This window comes from Balaenoptera borealis, assembly GCF_965194805.1.
Source record: "Balaenoptera borealis genome assembly, chromosome: 17".
Taxonomy (NCBI): Eukaryota; Metazoa; Chordata; class Mammalia; order Artiodactyla; family Balaenopteridae; genus Balaenoptera; species Balaenoptera borealis.
The window spans coordinates 62,283,496-62,291,446 of record NC_138876.1 but is presented as its reverse complement, the minus strand read 5'-3'; the positions used below and the strand labels follow the sequence as shown (position 1 = coordinate 62,291,446).

Below are 7,951 nucleotides of genomic sequence, written 5' to 3'. Positions count from 1 at the left end.
GTGAGTTGTTTTTTAGTATTTCAGAAAGTTTTACTTTACAAACTGAAATCAAGTCAGTCCTTTTGACTTTAGCTGCTAAATATTTAATTCTCTCTGTCTTGCAAAAGGTTATGTGTAAATATACTAGCTTGTTCAATACATTGTTCGTTCCAAAATAGATAAACTTTAAATTTCCAACATCTCTTAACTGAAACAGCACATATTGAAAACGGTAACTGTCCTATTCCAGATTCTAAGTAATGACGTGGCAGTCAACTTTCTTGTTAACTATCAAGAAATGTTCAAGGTAGGATTCAAGGCAAAGAATACGCTGTGTTTCTGTAGCACCTATCTGCCAATGGCATTCTCATCTTTCTCCTTTTGGAGTCCAAAGGTTACATATGGCTCTTGTTGCCTTTCTTTTTGTTAAAGTAGCAGCTCTAAGCAAGACAGTATTAAATTGAGAGACGTTTAGAGTAGAAAATTTTTGGTCAGACCATTGAGGCATGTAAGGAACTATGACGAAAAGTAATAAAGATCTATGCTGTTTTGAAACATTCATGAAAATTGTTCTTAGTGAAACACCTAGTATTTAATTTCTGTTTTTATCATCTAAATCTTTATGTAATTATTATATCTCTGCAATGTTCTCAGATTTTGTCATTTACTATTCAAATAAACGTTAGTTTCTTTTTTTGAGTGTTCTGATAATTAAGTATTCTATCTTCTCTGCCTTTTGCTTCATTTTGTTAGTCTGTTTTTAAAAATAATTGTGAAAGTAGCATAGCCCAGATGAATCTCTCTCTGTCCCTCTCTCTGTCTCTATTTGTCAAGAATTACACTTTACTCACTGAACTTTGGTTAAATTGAGTAATTGCAGTTAGATAAAGCATACACATCTAATGTTTTCTTTCCCTCGTCACTCATACCTTTGAACACAGTCCTGAGGCCAAAACTAAAATGTGTATTTGATATTAACTGATCTTTGGAAGTCAAATTCTAAACTTACACTACTTACTGCTTATCTTGATATATCTATCAAGAGGATTTCAAAATATTACATATGATAAACATTAAAATTCTTTTTTGATTTATAGTTTATAAAGCATATTAAAATATAAAGGTAAAATTTTTGAAATTTATTCATGAGCAATTTATTTCTGTTTTAATCCAATGATTTAATATGACAAAACACTAAAAATAATTATAAAATCTCGGATGACATTTTATGTGTTTCTAAATAAAATTAAACACTATGATAAATGCTGTTTGCCATTAATGTAACTTTAGTCAGATGCCAGAACACAGACAACAAAAAAGCCACATTTAACAAATATTAAAGGGTAGAAATTGGTACCAAGGATTAAAAGCATATTGGGCAAGGTTTCTTTGGGAATGGCTACAGTAATGTACTATTGTTATAAATATTATGGTCTTTTAAAAAGCAAAATTATATTAGGGTAATACTATGCTTAAGATATAGTTAGAGAATATGAAATATATAAAAATGGTTGTGAACACATATAAAACTAATGACAGTTTTTGATGTTCTTATTGTTATTAAAATAATGCCAACATTTTTTCTACAGTTAAACATTACTATAAAGGCACGTTATTCTGTACACCCACAAAAAAATGTCATTTTTGATCTGAAAACTGGCATGAAAAGATCTGTTTTCAATCTTGAATTTTATAAGTAAATACACCAGACACTGATTCATCCAGTTAAATTACAATAAAAATCAAACTTAAGTTCTATATGCTTGATCTATATTTATCTATTTTATTTTCCAACACAGCTTGATCATGAAATTCAGTATGATATTCTCTCTTAATGTGAAACTGCTGGCAAGGTATACAAATATCATCTCAGAGAGTATTTAAAATTGTAACAGTATTTTTTTGAAGTCTAACTATTTGCAATGGTTTTTAGCAATTAAATATTTTAAAAGTCGTAAATTAGAAATATTATTAAGACATAAGAAAATGTTGTTAAATTTTAAAGATACTGATAAATATCATAATCAAAACAGTAATGGTTTCTTAGGAGAAACAGGTTTATCTTTCTTTTCAAATATAGCCTCAACATACATTGTCACAGGATGTGCGTACATGCTAGATATACGTGTCTATATATTCTCTATGATATGTGAAAAAATATACTATTGTTTAAATGTCAAATAAAAATCAAAGCCTTTTTGGCCTAGCAAACAAAAAATTCTGTTTATTTATTTTGATTTTTTTCCCACTCAATCGACAGGTGGCATGAATTGATCAAATTTACCAATTGATCTGGTTTGGGGCAGTGCCAGACACCATAGTTCTCACCAGTCAGAAGAAAGAAAGGCCCTGTTAGGTGTCATAAGGCATGCAAGCATTATACTTAGTTCCCTTAACCAGTTATCCCTTTATTTGGAAAAGTCTTTGGATTTTGACTAGAAGATTCAGGAACAAAATGTATGGAGCATAAATTTAAGGTCTTGAGTAGTTTCTAGAATTTGCAGTCACAGTAGAATATTGCTGCAGAGAGCAGAGAATCTCACTAGAAAAAAAAATTTGAAACTTTTATTAAAATGAAGAGAAACTCATTTCTGAAATTATGATTTTTTTTATTTTACAAAAATAGAAAAAATGGAACACCTCAAACATGATTTTTTAAATGCATTGGAATAAGTCATGAAAACAATAACTTGAATGTATATTCTAAGGGATCTGCTACAATTTGAGATATTTGTCAATCAGGGTCCCACACATTTCTCTCTCTAATAGTGATAATGTATCCAAGTGACTTTTTGATAAGTATTTAACTCAAGATTATTTCTTTCATTCATTTATTTTGGGATAGTCATTCAGAATTAACCAGGTTCCTATATCACCAAAATCTATTACTAGGTTAAGTCATTTCTTAACTAAATATGAAACAGTTAAAAAAGAAGCATACAAAAAATTTGGCAATCAAAAGGAAGATTTTTTAACATTAAAAGGTGACCTGTAAGTTACTGGTTCCATAAAGCTGAAGTATTAAAAAACAACTAGGGTTTAGATTTTATTTTTCCCCTCCTCTTTTTGAACTAAATGTAGAGAACACACACCTTATACTCAGTATAAGCCTGTTACACTTGAAAGATTTGTTCTGAATGTCCAGTGGGAACCTGGAAATCGTAATAATTTGTAGTATCGATTGAGTGAAGCTATGCAGCTGGGGCCTCCGGTGAATAGACAGGAATAGACATTTTATTGATTAACTTTTACAGTCATATTTTCAAGACTCCACTGTAACATAATTTTCACTTCCCAGCTTTGTGTTGCTGCATCATGAAACTTGGATTCTTCTCTCTTAACATTTACCCACTTGAGGAAAAAAGTATGAAAGTATGGATATGTCTTGCCAAGGTTGTGATCTACAGAGATGCAAAACTTTCTGGAAAATGATTTCTCTCAAGTGCTATTCTACCACAAACAGTAGAAAGGAACAAAACTCTTTGTAACAGTTTTTGGAAATATCATTATGGCAACTATTTGGTAATTAAACTTCTTATCTTCCTCATTCTCTTTGTGCTTAGGAATCTTAATTTTCCTACCCTAACTTCATACATGTACTTATTAAGATGAATTATCTTGTGAGGGCTTTGTTTTTATTCACTTATAATTTACATCTTATTTAATGTGAGCAGCAGAAGAAAAATTATTGTAATAATAGGCTATAATTTAGTCTGAAATGAAAGCTGTTAAATACTAAATCATTTTGGCCAATAATTTCAAAGTCTGAAAATGTGAATATATACCTATTGGATATATTTGATATTTCTCTAGTCCTGTGAAAGTTTTTAAAATTATTTAAGCAAAACATGTATTTGCACAGGTGAAAATATTGCACATTTTCTGTATATAATCATATGTTTATTTACCTCGAGTTCTTTACTGCTTACATTTTTGGCCACTGGAACAAATTGCAGATTTTATACTCTCATTTACATATGTAGAAAGTATTTCACTGTAATTTTATGTAAGAGTTGATGACAGATATTTAGACATTAGATTGGCTTTGGAAATGGGATTAAAAAAAGATGACATCAATTCCTTTTTTTAAACTCCCATCTGCATTTCTTTTATTTATGACTTTGAAAAATCTAATGTTAGAGTAAATTGATCCAAAGATAAAATTCAGGAGCTTCATGTGACTACATCCAGAGGCATGAAATATAATTAAATTAGACCAAAAATTTAGCACAAGTTTTAATAGTTATGCAATATAATTCATATTCCTTAATGTTTATGTCTTACATAATTAATTTTAGGAATTTTATCTATATTCAAAATCATTAATAATTAACTTGGAATTTTGGTTACAAAATTCATAGATTTGAGTTAAGAAGTATTCAAAGCATTTTAAGGTTTTAATTTACTTCTCTTTTAATCCAAAAAAATGAGTAAAGCATCCCTTCTTAGTAGTGAGAATGTGAAACTGAAAAATTTTTCTTTAATATTCAACAAGCTTATAGCTTGTTTCCCATTGATTTTCAAAGATACAAATATTGAGAATTTCCTTTGATTTTTCTTCCAGGGAGCATTAAAATTTTCTGTGAAAAGTCTTATAAACACTTTTATGTGCAAAATATGTATACAGACAGTGCTTGTTGAAGTTCCACAGTTATCACAATTAATATAGCACATTAATGTATTTCAAGATTTTTCAGGTATTCACATATGTATGTAACTATATTTTTTCTTCTAATGGAATAGATCTTTTATTTATAATGCAAAGGTATTTGAATAAAATATCTAGGAATTAATTCTTTCCTGCTTCATATTAAAAGAATGAATAAAATAATGTATAAAGAATACAGGTTATTTTTATAATGTGTGTGGGTCTTGGAAGGCACTTAACCTCTGTAATCAAGTACAGGTTTTAAAATTATTTACCAAAATGAGTGCAATTAAGACGGATCTAGTAATAAACATAAGATACAAAAAGTCTGAATTGAGATTGATTTCAGCATAATCCTGTAGAGGAATCCCCACTTATTGATCAATTTTAAAGTCCACACATAGCACTTAGAAAGATAAAGTAAGCAAGGTCAGATAATCAAAGCATTTAAATAGTAAAAACAACAACTGCCACTGTAGACTGCTAAAATAAATCCATAATACAAATTGCTTTAGCAAAAAGTGGATGAGCAGCTGGTCTTCCTATTGAACTCTGATACTGTTCAGTGACCACACTGGGAAAAGGATTGGGAGAAATGCCTTAAAGATCAATATTGAGTGAGATGTAGCAGGGATTCATTTTGAACATGAAAGCATTACAGGTGTGAGAGTATAGACATCCTCAGATGTCATCAAGTGGAGATAGTTTAATACAGTTAAAAAATGCCATCTATGCCCGATATTGCCAAACCACACTCACAGAAAAGCTCTCTTAACAGTTTCAAGAAATTGAATGGGGTTTAAAACAGCTCTCGACTTAAAAGTTTAGTAAGTTGGCTTTATATGAAAATAGTGGTACAACTACTTACCAAAGACAATTAATATCTCTTTATAAATATAGTCTACATAAACTAATACATATTTGGGATATCAAATAATTATGTGATAGTGGTCTTCATTCCTGTACAGAGATATATAAATTAATCATAGAATAGGGGATGGAAGAAGTATTTTTGGAATTTTGTGGAAATGGAGTAGTCTTGTGAGTTCCTTTTTGAAACTTGTTGCAAATTGGGGAGTCTTATTTTTCATGAATATTTGAATTCTATTGGCAAATCGTATTCTTGACTCTCGTGAACAACAGGAGTTTCCAGTATATAGATCGATGATCAGCAGAATTAGGTTTAACACACTTAACTACTTTTCTTATAAAATCTGAGTTTAACTTCTACTTAATGAGACATCTTCATGGCTATAATGAAGTTTCATGGGAAAGTGAATATGCATTAGCATAAGTACATGCAATTTTATTGCATTTTGAAATAAAGTGGTTCTTCAGCCAAAATGGACAAAAATGCAATTGAATTACTCCTTACCTTTTCTCAGGTTCCCATAGGTGTCATCCTTACGTCATTATCTGTTTTCATAGCTTCTAAATTCATCTCATGCTCATTACATGAATAGTATTGTGTCTTGATAGTGTAAGGACACCAATAGGATTTTCCACAGAGGTATTTCTGGTGGAATATAATCACAGTCTCCTAATAATCTGAATATAGTAATTAGAGCTTTATAATATTATTTATTGAGAGATTTTACTTCATTTGCAAAAATATTTCAATATTGAATTTCTCAGTTAAATGATATAAAACATTGAATTAATTTATTTTCTTCTGGAATAGAGAAGAAAGAATTTAAGTGATGACTGGTTATATGTAAGACAGAATTTCCATATCAAAATGATTAACATATACACATTACTGTATATAAAATAGATAATCAACAAGGACCTACTGTATAACACAGGGAACTCTACTCAATATTCTGTCATAACCTATATGGGAAAGGAATCTGAAAAAGAAAGGACATATATATATGTGTCACTGAATCACTTTGTTGTACACCTGAAACTAATACAGTATTGTAAATCAACTATATTCCGATATAGAATAAAAATTAAATTCAAAAAAATTTTAAAAACTAAAAAATTCTACAATGAGTCAGAAGTATAAATAAATGCTATGATCATATGTGGAAAACAAACAAACAAAAAAATGAAATATAAAAATCAGGCTGAGGCTTAAAAGTTGCATAACTTAGGCTTAGTGTTTTCCATTCCTTTCTTACCATAATGAATAGTTATTTACAACTATTGTAGTCTCCATGTTTGCTGTATGAATTGCTGATAGCAGCAATTTTAATGGTAAAATTGTGGAACAATATTCATAGTTGTCAGAAAAAGGTCATTCTATTTGCATTCATTAGAAAACCAGAGGACTGCAGTGTGTGTTTCCTTTGGGATGTTGCAGCTATTGATTTATATACAGCTGTAGGAAAAATTAATTAGGATTATATTTCACTTATTACTGCAGGCTGTGTAATAAGAAAGAAAACCATTTTTGGTTAGAAAGTTGAACAGAAAAACCTAACTGGAATCATTGTTTCTTAAATCACAACTACTTTATCATATAATTTTTCTTTTATAACCTGGTTAAAGGCTTAGTGCATTTATGGAAATTTAATTAGCACTTTGAAAAATGAGTGTTTTAGTACATATCCTATAATAATAATAATAATTCAAATTAAGCCAAAGAGACATTTTTCCCTTGTTAATTGAACTTTTGCTTTCTCTAAGCAAAATCCATGTGTATTTGTCTACTGTGAGTTTGCGGGTATTGGGAAGCTGTTGTCAAAAGAGTTAAATAAAAAACCAAACAGGGACCAAGATCAGGTGAATTCTCAAGGTGAAAAAACAGATTCCAGGAATGAGAGTTTTAGAAGCATAACAACATGAGAGAGAAGTCCTCTTCAGTTTTACATTTGCAATCTAAAATATACTTATAATTAGGTTCTTCTGTGAACTTAATACTTCAAATAAACTAGAATATGTTACATTGATAATATCCTGTTAGTGTGATAATATCAGATTGCCAATAGGTTTAAAAAATATATTTGTCTCCTTTCTATGAATACTATGCCTACTCCAAGGGGAAAAATATTGAATTCAGCTCTCCACATCGTTTATATGTGACACATGTTTGAGATTAATCAAAGTGTAGTCACTTCTAATTAACAGCAGAGAATAATTTCGAAATGGGGCAGAACCAGATGACAAAAGATAGTTTGTGTGTGTTCAAGACATACTTTATGAATGGAAACACATGCTTATTATGACATTTCTAACTTGAAATTGTTATTAACTCAGCTATCATCTTTTAGACATGTCACATTTTAAGAGAAACCCACTGCCTGGCCTCTGGTGGACACTTAGGCATAGACTCAGCATTTAGGGGAAAGCCGAATCAAAGAGAGGTAATTTGATGCC

At 30.0% G+C, this 7,951-nt stretch overlaps 1 long non-coding RNA gene across 1 annotated transcript in view; it reads left to right on the top strand.

The window, feature by feature from the left end:
* The window catches only part of LOC309614831, a 63,857-nt gene that overhangs the window by 33,795 nt on the left and 22,111 nt on the right, over window positions 1-7,951 (top strand). The window lies entirely within an intron of this gene.